We start from the raw sequence: 21439 nt of genomic DNA, 5'->3' as shown, positions 1-21439 counted from the left end.
ACTATAACAACGTTTTAAAGCTGATATTTTCGCTAGCGAAGAATTAAAAAGTCAAGTTAAAAAAGTTATTAACGTGGAACAGGTGAAAAGAGTCGATGGAATATTCGCCAGTTGGATCGCGCGCTTCAATTCGGATGCTTTCGCCACGTCGTCGTGCCGATTTTTCCTCGCTTTCCCGCAGGCTTTCTTGTGGAATGGTTAGGAAGTCTGTCACGATTTGTATATATAGTTCACGCGTGGGGATCTTGCTCACGATCTTAAAGCCTAGCCTTCATAGGTATACACCACTGGTCACTGCACATGCACGCAATAATCTTCGCTCCTCTCGTTATTGTCATCACTGTCACTCATCTCGTCACGATCGCCGCGATCCTCGCGCTCGCGTTTCCTTCAAATGCAATTTCTAATTAATTGCGCGCGAAAGCAAGAAAGAAGCTGCATCCGACACGCGTCTACTCGCGTTTATTATCATCAACGTGCTATCGTCGTATAATACGAAATCGATCGTTATCAATGTATCTAGCGCGAAACTGTTGTAACGGGAAGAAAAATCATAGAGTCGTAGAGTTTGCTATGCTCGGACGTTTTCCATCCGACGATTAATTGCTAGCGATACGGATCGCTCGATGTTTAATTAACCGCGACGCGACGTGAATATTCGACCCGGCTACAGATATACTCATTTCATCGAACTCATCCTCTGTGCCTGGTGGAATGAGCGAGTAATAAGCGTCTGACAATTGCCTTTAGCTCGATGCACTTGAAAGAATGCATGAGAAAAGAGGAACGGAACGAAACGCACCGCCTGCATGTTGACGCAACAAAATCTACGTCTAATTGTTCTTTCAGGACGAAAACGGACCGCGTTCCATGTGTGAACGCGACACGGACCATGTTTGTCCTTCGATCACCGGCTGGCCATCGTCATCGACGACGATTCGCACTTTTATTTCGATAGACTTTGCTGCAACTCACACGTTCGCGGAAATTGGGAAAAATGGAAGACAGCGGTTTCACGTCGATAGGTTTCGTCGCCAGTTCTCGCTGAAAACTAGCGACGATACTTGCACAAATTATTGTCGGCGTTACGTTTAGTCCTTTGGTGACGACCCATCTTTTTCATCGCGTCGCTTCCGAGCCGAGGATATTTTATTATCTGCAGAGTTTTCCGTTTTTTTAATTGCATAGGTTCTATACAGAACAGAGGAAACTTTGTTACTTTGTTACTACTGTAGTTCGTAATACGATCGAATCGAATTGAAATTGAAAGTCCAAAGTCGCTGGTTAATTCTCGTTTTCTTTCTCGATATGCAGCAGCAAGCTACAGTTGGAAAATAACGGTACGTGTGACCATTTTTTTTTTTTTTTTGTACAAAAGTAGGTCAAAAGTATGGAAAAATAGCATCGAAGTGTCTTCGTTGGAAATTTAAATTTCGAGAAAATCAATTTCGAACGTAATCAGCCGCGTAGCTAAAGTATTTCCTATTGGAACTGTGTCAAACTGTTTAAAATTACGAATATCAGATTTTTTCATGATTTTGTGGAATTAACGTAGACTTTTATCCGCGCAGAAGGATGATCATTTAGTTCGATTACGCTTGATCACACCGCTTTAATTAAAATTCTCTGTACGTGGTATATTTACGTATGTAACACGTTACAGGTAATTGTATTTGAAAAAGTTGATGAAAAATCTCTAGTTTCTCGAATTTCTATTTATTTTTATGGAAAGAATCATCTTTTGACCGCGTGTGATAATAATTTTGGCCACGTTTCGAGTCTTTTTCCGATTTGACGTTTCAACTGAATAATTTAAATAATTTAAATTGAATAGAAAATTCGACCGTCGAATTATCGAAAGGGAAAATTTTCTGGGACTTTAAAACGCTGATTTCTAATGCATTGGAGAAACATGCGAACTAAGGCAAGCCCGACTTTGAAACAACAGCGAGAAAGAATTAATTGGCTGAAGTAGAATGGAAACTGTGGACTACTTGGTCGTTAATTAAAATATTTAGCCGTTAATTAAGACATTTAGCTTTAGCTTATATTAACGACGTACTCGATAATACGATACACGTATTTTAGATAATCCCTGTTTAATACTGCAACAGTCATTCATAATACTTGAATCAGTTATCAAAGTTAGACTGGCCTAATTAGCTAATAACTATCCACATTATCAAACCGCTACATTTATTACGGTATCTTCGATAGCTTGTATAATTTACGTATTTTAATTTGTTACGAGAATAGAATATCGCGTTCGCTGATGATGGATCGACCTAATTAGCTATTAATTATCGAAATTATCGAAACATGGTTCGTACCAGGTATCTGCAATCGTCCGACACTTCATCTTCTCAAGTTAATGTTCACGCTTGTAACGCGGATGATATTTCCAAGATAGGCGCGACGTCACCAGCGGATCAAACGTAACGCGGTGCTGTTTCAGCTATTTCCAACTCGCCGATTATTTCAAATTCGATCAGTCGTAAGGGAGGAGATTTTAAAGGAGGGCAGAACGAGACTGCGGAAATTGTAACGCAAATGGCAAAACGAACGAACATTCGTCAGAGCCAGAATCTTCGTTCGACGCCGCGCGAACACTCTGCATACAGTACAACGTGACTCGTAGGAATTTAGCGTCGTTTCCATTGCAACGAGCGACCGTTGAAAGTGGCTAACCTAGTTGTTAAGCGGAATAACAGGCCACGAAACGTCGCTGGGTCATCATCGTTTTTTCAGCTATGGGAGGAGTGCATAAGGTTATCGGTGCATCGGCGACCAGTGCGAGAACATCAAAAGAAAATTTGGACATGCAACCTCGACGTTCCATCAGTTCAGCTTGTCTCACGATCGTCTCACCTGTACCTACACGTACATTGCGTACACGTACCCTCACACATTCCTATCATACATCTATATATATACACATAAACATACATATACAATGTGTTACATGGAAAGACGTACACTGTCCCCTTTTTGGTTCTCTCACCTCGCGAGTAAGCTCTGTCTGTCTGTCTCTCTCTTTATATTTCTCTCTCTCTTTCACTCTACCTTTATCCTTCTTTCTTTCTCTCTCTGTCTTTCTTTCTCTCTAAATTCTCGTCCACGAAGCTCGGGGTGTAGCAATGGGTCGCGTAACCACGACACCAATATCGTAACTCTTGCACAGCTGCAGCACGGTGGGGCTCTGGGTAAGAAAACACGAAATAACTTTGAATATACATATATTTCTCGATTACTCGGCTACCGGTGTGCCAAGTTTCCGGTGCAACGAACTCCACAACTCCTTCCAGTCAGCTGTTAACCGCCATGCAAAAACACGGCGCAACTGTTTCATTGGAAATCCAACGACCACCGAGTCCACATTCTTCCGCCTTTGATACAACGTAAACCTTCCGCAGTGGTATCGATCTCTGATGACGTTCTCGAAGAAATCGAGTCGTATAGTGCGCTCAGTACAGTGATCATCGGATCGAAGATGGTTCCACTGGCAACCGATTTCTACGTTCAGTTGCATTCCGTTAGGTTTTATTACGCAGCTTCAGACTTATTCGATCAGTCCACCTATCGTGTAAATTAAACAGATTCTAAGGCAGGAAATATCGTTGGGAAATTTTGTGTCGATACAGTTTCTTTAATTTTCTCAATCGAGGAAATTCTGCTCCTTACAATTAGTTTCTTACTTGCTACCAAGAGTCAATGGATCGATTTATGGGATATTTGGAAATTAATAAATCTGTACGTATATACACGTGGTAATATAACAGAGGAAAATTGAGAATGTTGCGCAGTTATCTAAATAAAGCTTGCAGCTTTCTAATTATATCGTAATTGAAGGAATTCCACTTGGTACGAAATTACACTCGAAAACTGTAATTCAAAGCATTTCTAGCAGCAGATCCAATTATTACCAGTGTTTCTATTGTATAAAGTTCTACATTTGCACGCGTAACTCGGGTGAGCTCTATATATTATAATCGAGCGTACAGTAACCGAAGAAATTCTACCTGCTACTCATCTAACGTGATACTTCGAGATGAAGAGAAAAATTCAATGTCTGTTTCTTCGCGAACAGTTGTGAGCCGAGAATATCCACTTTCTAAATTTCCTTAGCGATTTTACCTAGTCACATGGCTCATACCATGGCGTCACGATCTAAAAATTCCCAAAAAAGGTCCAATTCCCTGTCCGCGTGCATCCTCTGGTCCATAAATAGCTATCAATCTTGGGCCAAAGTCCAATTTCGCAGTTCTCTTTCGTAAGTTGCTTTCTCTTCTCGCAAACTGTAGCCACTTCCTTATCCTCGTTCTTTCTCTGTTTTTTCTGTCACGTCGCGGAAAAATGTCGAAGGACTTCGATTTTCTTGTACGGACAGTACCAGGATAACGTAGACGCCCGAATCCATGAGGACGCCGAAGATATAAATTTCGAGCGCCACGGTCAAAGTACTTTTAACAAAAGGCAACGTTATAGGCCATGGCATAGTTGCTTGCGGTTATGCATCCACCTATAACGTTGCGCATCTAGCTGGAAACTTGCAGCTTACACGAAGCAACTTGCGGTTGCCGCAACTCGCCAGGAACTTTACTTCGACAGCCCCAGGCAAATGCAGGCACAGGCAAGTACATCGAAAGCCGCACCGAGGGTGCATCGTGACACTGTTAAGGCGAACACCGTATGCTCCCCTTTTGCACTTTAGCCAGGCCAAAGGTCGTTTGTAATACTTTAAACGAGAAAGCTTCCAACCCTTTAAGTTCTTTGTCTTCGGCACATAGATCACTCGCCGTATGGTTTCTCTTGTTGTTGCCGAGAATTATTCTACGGATGTGAATGTGTCTCACTTTTATTCCACCGATATGAATATATATTTCATGTCGGAAAATTCCTACGGAGGAATTTTCTGCGAGCAAAAAAATTTATGTCAGCAAAGGCAGCAAGTTCGAAGAGAACATCGTTGATAGTCCAATCATCGGTGATTTAGCAACTTGCAACTTAGCAAGTTGCAACAATTGGTTACTTGCAACTACCGGAAGAAAGTGGCTTCTTACGAATCATCGTTTCGATGACTTTCATTCTTGCAGTAATCAGCGATTCGATTATAACTATCGTTCGAGTTTCGTAACTCTTGGAAAGATGGTTTGTCTGAGAAAAATGTTAAGTTAATGTTAAGAGAAGAGGTTGAAGTCAAAGTGCATAGAATAAAAGTTATACGTAGAATAACAGTGTAATAAATATTCCAAGGTACCATTCGACATCTTTAAACGTAATTGTAATTCAGTAGTTTCATAAGGAGAGGTTCTCTTGTCTCATGAATATTTATTGCCAACACTTGGCTTTTATACGTTCAAATTTGGAAGATATGTAGCTGTCGTAAATGTAAATCCTAAAAATGTGCCTATACATCGATTCCGTCGTGAAGTACCACGTTACTTTATTTTTCTACCATCTATGCAGGATACTGAGAGATAAAATTCCAAGACTTTAATGGCTTACTGTAACTGCTACGGGCAATGTAGGATATTCCATCGACACAGAATGTAAAGGATATAGTAATTAGAGAAACGAGAGAAAATATCGTAGCACGGTGAAAAAAGGCTTGTTAATATAAAAATTATTATCGTGGAACAGAGAGTAATTCGACGTGACCTGCTCCAATTTCGATACAGCAATGGCTTGGTGCAAAAAGTGGGTAGTGTCATATTTTTACAAAAAAAAAAAAAGTTAAAAATGGTATTGAGTTTCGAAACGATTGAAACAAACGATACAAATTCTGTATAAAAAACGACAATTTCTGATTCTATGCAGAAATGATTATAACATCTACATATACTACATAGTTAACGTAAACATTTTTCAGAAAATAAATTGTCTGCGAAAAATATGAAACGTAAAAGACACAAATATCTTTGGTTCTCTGCTCTCGTATTAAGAAAGAAATTCGAAAGAGCAGACAAATTTCGACATTGGTACTTTCTGCATCAAGCCACGGTAAAATATACTAATTACACACATGATTGCAAACATTCTGCTTGTTTCATTTATTTCCTTATTACAATGATATAATTCAACTACGTTTTTCTCTATAGGCGGATAAATTAAACTCTTCAAATATTCTTTATCAGAAGGCAGATTAAACTGACAGTTTGCATCGATAGATATCGATTGATTTTCTCACTCCTCTCGGCAATAGCTGCAGGCTTTTCAGCTTCGCACTTTGTCCTTTAATACCCTGTGTACGATATATTATAGGAACGCAATTAACGAGACTTGGATCGAATCCGTAGCAACGAGTTTCGATTGAAGTTATCGCATACCTGCGAACCTTCGTTGCTAATTTCTATCGACATATTTCGAGCCACTAATCAATCCACGAGTCCTATCCTATCAACCTTAATCTCGCGGTTCCTCCAAGAAGTAGACGTTCCACTATGACAGCTGACAGCTCTTGATATTAACGACAACCAGATACATCTCTATTCAGCAGAAATTCACATAGATCGAATAACGTAATAAGCTTGCTGGCAGATACTCCCTCGTGATCATGATGTATATGCCAGCACATAAAACAGGATACTTATTTAGCTGGTTTTTCTCAAGAATATCGTGTCTGTTCATCCGTTCTTGTTTCATGGTTATCTCGAAAGCGTAAAACATGTATATTATACTAAAGATATATTATACTTGGAGAAGCGTGTGGAATATAAATGCAACTCCTTTGGTTTCCCAATGTTATGCCTTGACTTTTAATGTATTAGCTTGAAAAGTGTTATTTATTCGCAGTATTTATTTATTGAAAAATTTATTGACACGTGGCGAGTGAGATTCGTGTTATTATCATTGGGTTGGCAACTGCGAATAATTCAGGATAGTTTTTAATAATTTTCTAACTTTATAATTCTCGTACAATCCTGATGTTTCACTGATGTAGTCTATCGATTTTTGAGTCACAAAAATAGTATAGTAATTGTTCGTCGAACCTAATGTCCAATTTGATATTTATAATATGAATTTTCCATTTCTATTTTAATTCGTCCACGTACTTTCGATCGTCTATTGGGTTGGAAACTAAGTAATTGCTGATTTTGTCATAAGATGGTAATGACAAAACCCGCAATCACTTAGTTGCCAACACAATATTGTTTCTTAACTCTGTTGCATAGTTTTCGTCATTTTAAACGCGATAGCGTTTTCCTATCGAATCAAAGGATTTTCCGAATTTGAAAAAAGTACGGGGCAAATTCTCGGTCGACGTTGTATGATTTCTTGCCTGAATATTGTGCGCAAGTTGGAAGCAGAAAATATCGAAAGCTTCGCTGTTTGTTGAAACGAAAGCTGCATTGGAGTGTACAAATTTGAGAACCAGCAGGATTAAAATAGAAGCTTCGAAAATACGAAGAGAAAGGTAATCTTGCTTGGAATATTTTTATTTTGCCTGTTTTGGCTGTCGAGAACGTTGTTTTCGAGAGAGATAGCGTCAGTCAAACGTTAGCGATATAGTAGGCCGTAACGAAACGATTTCGTTGCATCCTGATTTTATTTCGGCAGCGGAAATAAGCGGAAAATTGGAAATCACTAACACAGTAAATCGTGGATTGTCGTTTTTGCGCCGCAGCAACAAATATATTTCACTGTATAAACGCAGCAGGAAATAAATTATCTTCTAACTCGAATATCCCATAAAATATCCATTCTATCGGAAACGTTGTCCGTCCAATTTCTATTTCTCAATCGTTATAAAATGAAATCGAAATTTTCAAAATGGAGAAATAATGCGTATCATTGAATAATGAAATTTGGATATATTAAAAATTTCTTTTTACCAATTCTATTTATCGCAATATTTTCTACGCTTTGCTTTACTAAATTATCATCGGAGTACAGATCGATAAGTTTATTTAGAATATCCTAATCTTGTTCTTTGTAAACTATATCGTAATTCTTCCGAATTTGCAAATTTCTTATTACAACGTATATTTGTAATAATATCTAAAACATTCCACCTTTCTATAATATTCATAAAAGGTATCTACATCATAAATGGTTGTCCAAAAGTTTCTTTCGTTTTATTTATAAAGAAATAATAGATGTACAACGTGTTTTCTTTTATATTATTTCATCGAATTATGTATGATCAATTTTATTCTATTGAAACAATATCCATATTGGAGTAGTATCTATATAAATAAAAGTTTCTTTCGTTTTATAAGGAAATAATAGATGCAGAACGTCTTTTGTTTTGTATTTTATAATTTTATATTATTTTATAATCAAGTATGATTCATTTTCTTCTATTGAAACAATATGCAAATTGGAATAATATAAAACAAGAAATATTGCGCGTCTATTATTTCCTTATAAAACGTTTAGGCAACTTAAATATAAAAATTCACTTTTCCCAATTAAAAGAATGTCCGACAATTCTAATTAATGTAAATAAATGTAAAGCAAAATCTATTTACAATTGTACGCTTAAAGTAATCGAAAAAGCAGTTCAACAAGCAAACGTCCCATCGCCAGACCAAACCAACATTATAAAAAAATAGCTTTTTTAAGCTCCAACGAGATCTAATTTCTTCCAATATGAATGAAGCATTTGGCCGAATAATATCGCCTTGGACCTCGGTGACCGATTCGTCTAGGGATCGCGAGGAATGCGGTTTCAGGATGAATCCTGGACCGGTGCAATCCTCGGTGGAACAGGTCGTCCAACCTAACCTTGGCTTCCGACACGTACCATCCCTTGCATTTCCCTTCGCTAACAACGTAACTAACTTGTGGCCCTGGCTAGTATCCCTCGAATCTGCCACGAGCTGTGCAACTACCTCGTCCCACCGCGTCGTCTCCAGTGAAATTGATCTGAAACTGGGGATCTAGCGCCTCGTATCGTGGCCCAGAGGTTGCGTTGCGGCCCGATCAATATTCCAAAGTTGGACAAACTGACCGGTTTCTTCGACAGATTTGGCAAACGTTTCGGGAGGATTTTTTGTTTATTTTTGGAAAATAGCACGGCATTATTTAAGGCTGAGACGGCCAAATTTGTCGAAACTATGGGTTTCCTTTATTTTGCCGATTATTGAACGTATGATGATAGCTGATGACAGGCTGTTGGTAAAATTAACGTCGATCTTCAACGAAGATGAATTCATGGATTTTGAGCGAATCACAGAGGCGTGCGTATGAAATGAAATTAAAGGGGTGTCCTGAATTAGAATGTTCCAAAGCAGCGCCTTTTTGTGATTTTTTTTTAGAAGGGAAAGAGAGAAATGAAGTTATTGAATTTTGAGGTTTGGTTTTATATATATTTAACGAATACGACAAAATTTTTGTTAAAGTAAAAAAAGAATTGTAACGGATTTCTAAGCCTGTTTCATGGGCTGCAGTTTTCAATCGGCGTGAAAGATCCACCTTGTAATTCTTGACTGAAAAAAAGTCCAAGAAAGGATTAAATTATTATATATTTTTCTTCTGGCTGAACCAAAAAAGTTCGTCAAAAAGTTTATTCAAATAATCGTTACAGCACCTCAAAGTTTATTTCTTTTTTAAACCCGGCAAAATTTTTAATTTCACATTTTTTCTGCCGTTGTTTATACAATATTATAAACAAGCAATGTAAGAAAAATGTTTCCTCCGACGAGATATATTTGACACTGAATTTTGTATTAATCGAGCTTCAGCAGCCGTTTAAAAAATAACATAGCTTTAAAAAAAATAATATTCTAACTGCGATTTAAAATATTTTGATTCCGCGTGAAGCTGATCTTGTTGCGCGATATAGGAAAATACAGTTCGTACCGTTTTTGTTTGGCTTTCGTTGCGTAAGCTGTGCAAACATCTAGTTTCATTTTCTAACGACAAATTGAAACCTAAGGGCGTATGAAGCTCGTGTGATGTGACGGAAGTTGCTCTAATCGATAGCGCAAAGTTGGTAGCTTTGGTGCTTTTCCCAAGGCGTGATGCGCTTTATTTACTATGCGTGAAAAGCTGCACGAAGATTTTTATTCGACGATTAATTCTCCTGTGATTGATCGTGCAATCGTTCGTTGGTAGACATCGGATATTAAGAATAAAGGATGCACGTAATAGGCAAAGATATATCAAATATTTCAAATATAACATCCACGTACTTATCACAGGGGAGAAACGCAATATGCAAATTAAATATACGTATAACGTATACGAGTTAAATTTTGATTCTACAAAAGAGAGTTTTAAAATAATAAAGCAATTTTATTTGCCCGTTTGAAATAAAACATTGCCGAAATAACAGGGAAATGTTCTATTTGATTTTTGCATTAAATACGCGTGCTCTTCTATATAAATGACGTTGCTTTCAAATATTTCAGAAAACTCTATCACAAATATTTTTGTCGTTCTCTACAAAATTTCACGAATCTATCAGCTAGTTCTGAATTTTTACGTTTTATATTACTGTTATATTAAATGCTAGTTTTTACATATAGAAAGCATTAACGCGAGAAAATGCAGAAAACTGAACGTGTCGCGTTTATTTCCTGCGATCTTGGTTCAACGATTGGAACAAATATCGGCGATTAAATTTCTCTAGTCGTATCAATAAAAATAGAAATCCGCATAAACGTGCACGATCTACTTGCCAATTAAGGCTACTTTTTATCATTTGTAACGGATATTGTAAAGCGATAATTTAATTCTTGTTAGTTTGAGAATCGAAAATGCAGGATTTAATCGTCCTTTATTGTTTCCGAGAATAAAACGATATTTCGCCGGTTATATCCAGTCGGAGGAATTATTTTCTAGCCGGTAAAAAGAATTTTTTATCGCTCGCTACGTTTATCAGATTCTCTTGGCCGCGCCAAATAACTCGACGTGTTTAAATACGCGGCAGTAAATCTATCATTTCTAACTGATACGCTGGCCCTTTATTTTTTATTGCAAACGGTCAAACGGTATTTCATCGCAAACAGCTAGTTGCAGCAATTATTTTCCCTATAGCAGAAAGAAATCTTTATCTGCCGGTGAATTTATCAGGCTTTTTTCGCACCGATTAATTCGATAAAATTGTTCCACGGTTAAAAAGGAAATACATTGATTACCATTGGGAAAATCGTTTCTCACCATAACGACCATCATATTAACCCCTTAACCTACGATTTACGTTCGAGAATTTACCTTTGGTCCGATCAGCTGCTACAGGCTATGCCCGTAAGGTTTACGTTTGGTCCGATCATCTACTACGGGCTATGCCGTAGCTATAGGTTAACACGTTGACTGCCACGCCTGTTTTCAACGAAATCTCCGTGAGGCCACGCGTGCAGCAGTACCAGGTGTTCTCTGCTAGGTGCTCCCATCGATATTTTAGTAATGCTAGTCGCTCATGCGGTGGTCTCAAGAATGATCTTCCGCTTCGTTTGTTCGCAACGTTAAAACCACCGGCTGTTGTTGAATATAACGAAGGAAAGTGTGGTATAGATTATTCCGACCAAATGGTTTCTTATGCCACCACAATTAGAAAAGCAATCAAATGGTACGGAAAACTTGGCATCCAACTCCTTCTGGGAATTTCTGTTGTAAACGCTTCGACGGTTTACAAAATTGCAACAGGGAAGAATATAAATATTAGAACGTTTAGACAATTATTAGTCGCAAAATTATTAGGCTTGTCTGAAAGTACAAAAAATCCTCGTCTTCGACGGAGTCGGCATAATATCGCCGTCCGGAAAAATGATTCCGGAAAAAGCATTAGACGCGCGTGCAAACTATGTTATGCAAATGAAAGACGTCGAATGGGCGGAACAAAGGTACAAAAGAATTTGTAGAAAACAACTCATTGTCCAAATTGTCCCGACCAACCTCAGCTATGTATAGAATGCTTTAAAGTTTTACATTCTAAATAATTTGTTAAGAAACCATTTTCCTATTACTTTTATAACAATTCAACAGTTTCATTATTGTGGAATATCTTTTCAAGCACCTACGACGATCCTTCGCAAGTAGTCAAATAATACAGGTATCGTGGCAGTCAACGCGTTAAGGGGTTAAATAATATCTTCTTTGATATTTATAGACTTTCGTATCATGCTGCTATTCTTATAGAAGAGAAATAATTCCAAGAAAATTGTATCATCTCGTTTAGATAAATTCTCCGCGTTAATGTCACTTACATAATACAATTTATAATTAAACGGTAAAATCGAACAGATACTGCGACAAATATAAACTACATATAACCTACACAGATTAGTAAAAGTATTCAAACACTTTAGATTCTTCGTAAGAACATACTGTGTTCGTTCATTGTGTATGTACGTTCCATGAAACACTTTGCAATTTCGTTGATTATTTAATATTTATAACATGAGATAGATAGTCGTCTTGAACTTTTCAGAAATCAGAAAATCTGATTGCTTAATAATTGATTAATAATTAATAATAGTAAATATTTAGTAGAAACATGCTGAAGATGGCTTTCACACAGTACAGGAATTTCTTACAGGAAACACGTTTGCCATAAATAATTTCTCTATAAATTTTCAAATGCTTTGGAAATTGTATCGATGTATAATGATGACAGTAGTATATTTCGTTGCATGTGATTGAAATGTCGAGACATTTTATACAACGTATACAATGGGCGCATAAAAATTGTTTATAGCAAACGGAGCCAACGTATACAGCCAGCCACAGTGTCACGTGGAATTCATCCTGGCAGTGAATTTCCCTTGGAGACGAGGCGTCTTATGGCAAAGATGACGCCATTTCGTTCACGCAATAATGTCATGCTTTCTATAATCCCTGTGCACGGTACACGCGAGCCGATACAGCCAAGGGACACGAGGCATGTTTTCGCTGTGATGTCGTGCGGATATTCCTCTATAGATCGGTCGATGGATATTCACCGGAAACGTTACATGAATATTTAACGAGCGACTGGTAACAAGGCGACTGATATAATATGCCGGCGAATCTGCAGCGAAATTTCCCAGCAACGCGGATAAATAGCGACGAGGACAATGGTGTACGATGTCTTTGTTCGGTTTCGATCTTTTTCTTTTTTTTATTTTTTGGAAATGATCCTGCGTCTCAGGGAGTTTAAAAACAGACAGTTTAAAAAACAGACGGTTTAAAGGGCTGTTCGAAAAGTATCGTTGCTCCAAAGCAATTTATATTAATTTAGATTTTTTATTTTGAAATGGTCCTGCGTCTCAGAGACAGATAGTTTAAAGAGTTTAAAGGGCTGTTCGAAAAGTATCGTTGCTCCAAAGCAATTTATATTAATTTAGATTTTTTTATTTTGGAAATGGTCTTGCATCTCAAGGAGTTTTAAAGGGCTGTTCGAAAAGTATCGATGCTCAAAAGCAATTTATATTAATTTAGATTTTATTTATCTTAAATTAAATTCTGTCTTATTGCATATATGTATATTATCGACTATATGAAAGAAGTTTTTGAAAAATCGAGTATCAGGAAGATTTGTAATAGACCACATTATCCACTGCAACGAGTAATCAGAATATCGGTGTGAATCTTCTACGTGAATTTAAATTTAAAACAAGCGACGCGAAAGTTGCTGTTCTTCTGTAAGATAATTATCCGCAATTTTTTAAACATTTCATTCAATATTTCGTTTAAAGAAACATGATGTTCTATTGAAAAAGTGAGATCATTTGAACCCTTCGCTCATTTCTCCATTTAAAGCTTTTTATCTTTTTGATTTTAAATCTTGTACAATTTTAAAACAGTTTATATTCCATTCTCTATGACGTGTAATTTAATCATTGCGATATATGAAGAAAATATCTCATTCTAAATACAAGTATACACGAATTTCTTCAATATTGTACTTAAATAACTAGTTATCGTCCGTTTCGCTGAATTACAGTCAATTTTCCATCGCCTTTGAAAGGGAAATTTCCAGAAGAAAATGTTGTATAGATTCCTGAGCGTTGGTAGTTTCTACGCGACGATCGTCACACGAACGTTGAATTCATGTTTTGCATGGATCCGCGTTCGAAATCTGAAGCTGGCTATGATCTCTGCTTTCTTTGCCGAAGGGTGTAATATGATTTGAAGAGAATGGCATCTATGGTTTTATCCAAATCTCCACCACGAAATCTCCTCTCACCAGCTACTTCAGAATTTTTACGACCCATAAACCGATACATCGTCCCACGAGACTAACGTACGTAAATCTTTACAAAACTCGAAACGCTGGATAATCAAATGTTTACGACTGTATCGACACTGCGAACGATCCTTTCATCCATGCGAATTCCCTCTGAAAATTATGCAAACGCCTTCGTATCCTGCCAAGGTAAAATGTTTACCATAGATCGATAGGATTATCCTCTTAATGGTCGAAGTACGAGCAGGCTAAACCGCAAGGATTGCGAAAGATATCGCGATGACTCGAAAAATTACTCGAAGATTTTCCAAATACGCAGGGTGCACGCGAGATTACGTGAAAAACTATTTACTGCACTTACTAAATTGCAATTTAACCCATTCGCATCATGCCCACTTAAGGGGCCATTTGAAGGCATCAGCCGCGTTCAACCCACGACTGGTCCTCATCATCAGGCGCGGTCGGTCGTAGGTGCAGTCAATGACATCCGAATTCTTCATGGAGTTTATCGAAAATTTACTGTTCAAGACGACTGGTAGACAATGTTACCTCGCAAACATCGCATTTTACATTCTTTATAACAGAGGAAAGAAATAAAAATTAATTAGATTGAAATGGCAATTACGCAGATCGTGTAATAATCCGCGCTTTAATCCAATTGGTTAAACAGCAAATTGTAACTACTTTTTATAATTAAACTGACGAAGAGTGCGCTCGTCGTAACGAAAAATATTGCCTTTTCTTCGTGACGAGTAGACTCGTGGAAAACAGCCAACTGGTGAAAACAAACAAATAGAGGGTTCACGCTGAATAGCAGGAGCAATGAAAAGGATTAGAAGAAAGTGACTGGCGACTGATAGTTTGGTACTGTCGCTGTTCCCTAAACCACCTCTGAAGACCAGTGTGTTTACAACCGCTTCAAAGTAGCGCTTTATTCGCTACTCTGGTGGAAACTCGTTCTTTGAATTATCCGTCTCCTGTCATCCTTTTCACGGATTAAGCGTATCCCACGGGATAAAGGTCCTTGCGGTTCGCCACGGATCCGCTCCCACTACCACCACCAAGCAAGAAGAATTTCTCTACCCCCATAAGCAAACCCAGATCAGGTCTCTTTCGTGCAAACTCGACATCAAACACGAACATCGGCTACCTGTTCCGCTGGCAACTCGATAATTGAGAGAGAGGTATTTGGTTTTCCGCTCTAATTAGGGCACTTGGGTTCCAGGAAGTTGACGAACATCGACACTTGCAATCCGTTTTTGTTGGCCGATGCTGGTCGCTCGATTCTCCAGCTTTCGCTAATTACGTTGAAAAATTTGATCCGCGTAGCCGTTGACTCGCGGCCAATTTTCCCCGTTAATTAGATCGCCTGCATTTCCACGCGATCACATACACACACAGACGTGGAAAATCGAAGAATGCTTGTAGAAAATATCGAACAAATTTTTTGTTGGAGAACCTTCCACGTATCAATGAGAAAAACACCGTAGCGTGGAATTTGAGTGGAATTTCCCTTTCTAAATAGTTGTGCGATGCTGTTACAAGATCATCGCTACAGAGAAAAACGTCAGTTTCTACATCCAAATTTCTTTCTTCACGCAGTGTGCACGTAGATGTACAAGTTTCAGTTACCTCCTGGAGAACTCGTTCCTCGCAACGCTCGCGCTGTTTGCCAGCAGCAGTCATCGATATGAAACGTACAGATTTATAATTGTAAGAATATTTAGTGAAACAATTATTTTTGAAATTGTATCGTAAGCTCGCAATCAGAGCTGCAGCATCCACGGCAGATGTCCGCCTCTGATTCTCCTATTTGAAGCAAACTCGCGAGTCGCTGATTTTTACTACGATTATGGTATTCTCTTCCAGTTGAAAGCAGACCGATGATGCGACGATAAGGCACACGATATTCTGCTCGGAACGCTCGGACCACCGTGTAATTTGAACATCTCGCGATAGCAGAGATCTTAACGCGCGTCTTAATTTAAATATCGCGGGAATTTTCTGCAACGCACACGGACTCGCGTTGATAAACCTCTCGGACGAACAGTAATCAACAGTAGCTCGCGTAAATATTCGTACAAGATATTTGTAGAAATCTTTTATTAACATACTATAGACCACGTGTTATTTAGATTGTAACCAGGTTTCATTATCATAGTCGTATTGGTAAATTTTTAAACAATTTTAGAGACATACACAGAGGCTGTGCTAGATGTTTAACGAAAGTACACGTTTCGCGGGAATCAGCAACATTGTTGCGCAATTTATTTGGACAATTTGAACAGGTAAACCCGAATATTTAGCGAGACCTTCTACGCTAATGGTATGTTTCAGATTGCCATCTCTGATCGGCTAATCTCTTTTTCACGTCGATGTTTCGAGCTAAGCAACGTAATTAAAATTTTCATCGAACGTTTCGTTCTTTTCGCTGGGCGTGAAATTCGTGTTGGCTGAAGACTTGGAAATTTGCATTGGAGAACTCGGGGCGGCGAATTTTCATGGAATTTCCAGACGAAAATTTCCCATCGGCGCTGTCGCGCGACATCCCACAATTGGGAAGATTTTAATTTCAAGCTACAAATTCCTGAAATACTTGGAATGAAGGCACACAGCGATAATTCACGCCGCGTCTCGCGCTTTTGCCACTTTAATTAAACAAAATCCTCGCTGGCAACCGCAACTATCCAAATATCTTGTTCACCGCGCAAGGATCGAGAACGAATTCCTGGCTGCTAAACAAGTCTTTATCAATTCGATCGTTCACCGTTGCTTTGTTCGATTTCCACTGCGCCTGGACACTCGTGGAAATTTCAAACTGAATTCCATGAAAATTTCTCGCGGTGTTGGAAATTTTTTCCACTTTGAAATTTCAACGATTTTTCTGAATTTCTGACGGAATTTTTCGGATAAATTTCTCGCTGGTTTATCGATCTCAAGCCTGTTTCAGGCGATTTTTAATTCCACAAGTTGTGGCTGCGAGTTTCCAAAGCTTGCATAATCAAATATTTCCAACGTTGATTTTAACACAGAAAAGAAAACTTTTCCATCTGTCACTTTGCAAGCATCCGTCGATTCACTGCCTCTATTTGTTGCATTTTCTTCGAAATTCCTTCGCCGATATTATCGAACTTAACATTTCCAAAATTCACAGCCATTCTATCTGCAAGTTTCTAATTTACGAAACCCATTAGCCAAGTACAGATGCGAAGTTTCGCTAATTTCCACTGTCTTCCCGGCGGAACATCTTTGTTCTTGCAATCCCCGAAGCTTTCGTCGTTAAAATCTATTCGACATCTTAAATTCCGACGTGCTTAATCGCATAAACTAACTGATAATCTGTTACCTGTCGAGGAAACGTATTATGCGTGGAATAATAAAATGCCATTTATAGTTTGAGACGAATAAAAAATTACAGCAGACGATGGGGCAAATGAAACTGCATAATATCACAGAGAAACTGATAAACTTTTACATTTCAAAATCTCGGTAATAGTGAAAAATGGTAAGCACCTGAAACTTTGGTCTAATTGAAAAATGACACAAAGTAGCGACTTTGTTACGAAGCAGGTGATTTGATAATTGGCGGTATTCCAATTTATCTTCGTTGGATAAGAGTAAAGAACAAGTAGAGAAAATTATTTTCTCGTACGATCTAACCAGACAGAAAAATCGCAGCATAGGAACAATCGTCCCAAATGTCGATTCTGTGCCTTAAAATCAACTTGCAGTAAACACGACAGTCGTAATCAACACATTCACAATTTATTCACGTTTTATACACAGAACACGCCACGTCTGCTCCTCTCTTCTTTTACCTTCGCTGTAATTGGCATCGAGGAAAAGCCAGGCAGCATCCTTTTTTATTTTTAAACTTTTCTTCCTTTCATCTTCACATTTTCTATTTAAAATCGACACGAAACTATAGAATTAATATCCGAACGAATAGCTGAAGCGACTTGCTCCAGAGTTTCGACAAATTTTGTCCATCTTGTCGAGCGTCTAAAATGCCAATTAAGTTGTCCACGTGGTCCGAGTTGCAAACCTCATAACGTGCAACGTGGAGAAGAAACTCCAACTTCTGAAAGATAGCTGATGGTCTGTTCGTATCGTAAACTTGGCATAATCTCATAACACGCAAAACGAACAACCTAATTTCGTTTGGAAAAACATTCTAATACGTTTCGAAAAATTGCTTGCTTCTCGAAAGGCTGACAGCTCTCGCCACGTGCAGACAAATCTCCACGTGGCTCGGCGCGTTTGCTCCTCGCCGGCTGTGTCGATACTTTGCCATAAAACATTGGCCTGATCCTCGCGTGCACTCGATTCGGTCACAGCAGCCAGCCTTTCGTGTCTCTGCGTAGGCAAAATTAGGACGACAGGATCGGCGAATTATTTATTTCGCCAAGTAATTTAACTTTTCTAATTGATCGTCGCTGCGTCGTCCCCCCGACACAGTTTCGCGGACCTGATTTGCCAAAGCTAAAGTGGCGGGGTGGGGGATGAAGGATCGGTTGACTGGAAAGTCGAAGGGCAAAGGGTGAAAGACCGAGCCGGGTTCGCCATGAAATATTCTGCTTTCCCAGCCACGACGAAGCACCACTTTGCGGTTCCGACTTTCCAGACGAATTTCTGAGGGCCGAGGGTGGAGGAACCACGCAAGCAGAGGGATGGCGTTCGCTGCTGGAGTAGAAGAGGAGGGAGAGAGAATGGCCAGCCGGTCTAAACGAGATTTCTCATTCCCAGCTAATTTGAGAGATTTCACCGTGGAACGAGTTCTATGATTCATCGTGATGGTCCTCGAGGAATCGCAAAAATGGCCCGGTCTCGCCAACTCCTCTGCTGGCTCGGCCAGTTTATTTCTCAAGTGGACATTTGTTTCGTGCAGGATCCTCGCCTGCCTCCGTGCTTTCCTAATATTTCGCCAACTTATTCGACTACGCGGATTACACTGACACGTGGTAGGATGATAGGCGAACGCAGTTAGGTGAACGTCCATGCGGGCATCCCAGTGATAGACAATACGTTGGAAGCTTGCGATCATAATCGGCGTTGGCCCGCGGATGTTGACGCATTTGGGTGAAATTTAAGACTTAAATATAATTCAAAATATATTCAATTTGACATTTAAAGCGGGAAGAGAAGGTTTTCTATTATTCAGCAGATTTTGAAAAATTCTCAAAGCAGCCAAAGTAGCTCGAGTTGATAACGAGATACCCACGTTTGCGTTTCGAGTATCGCAAAGATCTTCGCTAAATTTGTCTGCTGGAAAGCATAAACAGAATTGCAATTAACTCGGTTAATTGTTTAATTATATTCCATTAAATCTTCTCGCTTGTTACCATCAATCGTAAGGTGCGTAAATGTGACGGCGGCGACAAAAGGACAGGAGAGCTCCTTTTCGTTGACCAATTTTCCATTAATTAACAGGGTAAGCAATTAATATGCACTCGAAGGAAGATAATGAGCTCGTTAAGAGGACGAAGGGAATATTCCTGTTGACGATAGAAACCGAGTCGCTCGTTTAAGATTTCCGCTGCCTCGGCTCTTCTTCGCCTTTCCTTTTCCCGGTTTCTCCATCTCCGCGGCGACACTTGAGTCCGCGATTCTTCGTCCTGAAATTTCCTAAGATTGAAGCGATGTAAAAGGAAAAAAATAAAAATAAAAGGAGATCCGGTCGACTCGGTTTCACTTGCTATTTTCTTTCTACGCTTTTCCATTCCAGTGGAATATTCGGTTTCCCCTTCTCCCTTTCAATAAACATATTTTACAAATTGATTTTATCGAATGGTATCGAACGAACGAACGCGAGTTTCGGAGGGTCTGATTCCATATTCAACGAACGAAAAGCTAAGCGAGTCGATTCTATTCGAAATAGGAGGAAAAATAACAGGAGAAAAATGAAACGATTCTTGAGCCAATTTTTCCTTTGAATTCTGTTTATCTATTCGATGAAAATGTACATTTTTCCACAAACGTTAGATGTCGCGTTGTATTTTTACGTTTCAAAGAAAAACTCGACCCTTTGCCTACGCTTTTCTTACGCGCATTTCACTGCAAAATTATACTTCAAAATGACTTGAATCCTTGTAATCGTCACAGCTACGCTTAACGCGATTAAATCCATTTTTTAATGTCGATAAAAAACGCTTAGAATCGTTAGAACCTGTTCAATCATTTCGTTAGTTAACAGACTATTTAATTTCTGAATTATGAATTAGATTAAGAAGAGTCCTCCTATCTGGTAGAAAGATTTCCAACATCAATGCGATGATATTTAAATAAAAATTGCAATATATGCAACGTATAATGACAGAATTTATTTATTGTTTAATTTATTGTTTAATTTATTTATTTAATGACAGAATTTATTGCTATTGTTATCTTGATACGAAATTTAGACCTGCAATTTGTTAATTTCGTAAAAAGCAGGTAAATAATGAACGCTGGTTTCAATTAATAATTTATTATTATTTTATACGCTTTGATCAAATCCATAATATCCATTATTACGATCAATCAAAGTGTCCAAATATTTGCAAACAACAGGAATTTTCAATGCTTACGAAGGATATGAAACGCGTATTTTACAGGAAACATCGGTAGATAATTTTGTTGGGACGTTTTAAGAAATTCGACGTATGTTTTTGAAGGAGGAATTTATTTTAAAACTGGCGGAAATATTCGCTGACGGATTATTGAACGTTGCGTTTGTGAAACTCGTTCGGAATTTCATTTCTTCCTCGTTTCCGCGTACTTATATCTCATATGAATATCTATCCTGCGAATTATATTATAAAATGTCTGTGTGTCACGCGCGATGAGGTCATCCCTGAGAGATCGTACTTTTTAATCGTGAAAAAAAATATTGTTTCTTCGATAAAATCTCGCGTCGTAAAATATTAGCACGTTTCTCTATATTCGCCTTTATTACAGCGATCTACGTCTACGTTTTAATTAAACTCAGCTATAAATTATAAATTAACAGATGCTCAGTTCTTGTAAGATATATTATCAGTTCGATTATTTGACAATTTTACGCTGATCGATATTTCTCATTCTTCATTTTCCTCGTTACGTATTCTATTACGTGACTTCTTAACAATAACAATATCCATAGCCGAAGCTCGAAAGCTCCTTCCTCGCGAAAAGCGAGAAAATGAAGAACGATGAGTAAATTTCACAGTTTTGTATTTTATAAAACAATTTCATCTCCGCTATATTTTCCTTCGTCGCTGTACATCAAACGCGTGATAATTAAATATACGTGAAATACATCGAATACAACTACGCTCGTCGGAATTGGTACACACGTGGCTACGTAAT

The 21439-nt window shown here is 38.4% G+C and overlaps 1 protein-coding gene across 10 annotated transcripts in view; it reads left to right on the top strand.

Moving 5' to 3' along the window:
- The window catches only part of LOC126926018 (neurexin-1), a 659019-nt gene that overhangs the window by 422795 nt on the left and 214785 nt on the right, over positions 1-21439 (top strand). The gene's annotated exons all lie outside the window — the stretch shown is intronic.

This window comes from Bombus affinis, chromosome 17 (genome assembly GCF_024516045.1).
Source record: "Bombus affinis isolate iyBomAffi1 chromosome 17, iyBomAffi1.2, whole genome shotgun sequence".
Taxonomy (NCBI): domain Eukaryota; kingdom Metazoa; phylum Arthropoda; class Insecta; order Hymenoptera; family Apidae; genus Bombus; species Bombus affinis.
Note: the sequence above shows the minus strand (reverse complement) of the source record. Positions and strands in the feature narration are given on the sequence as shown.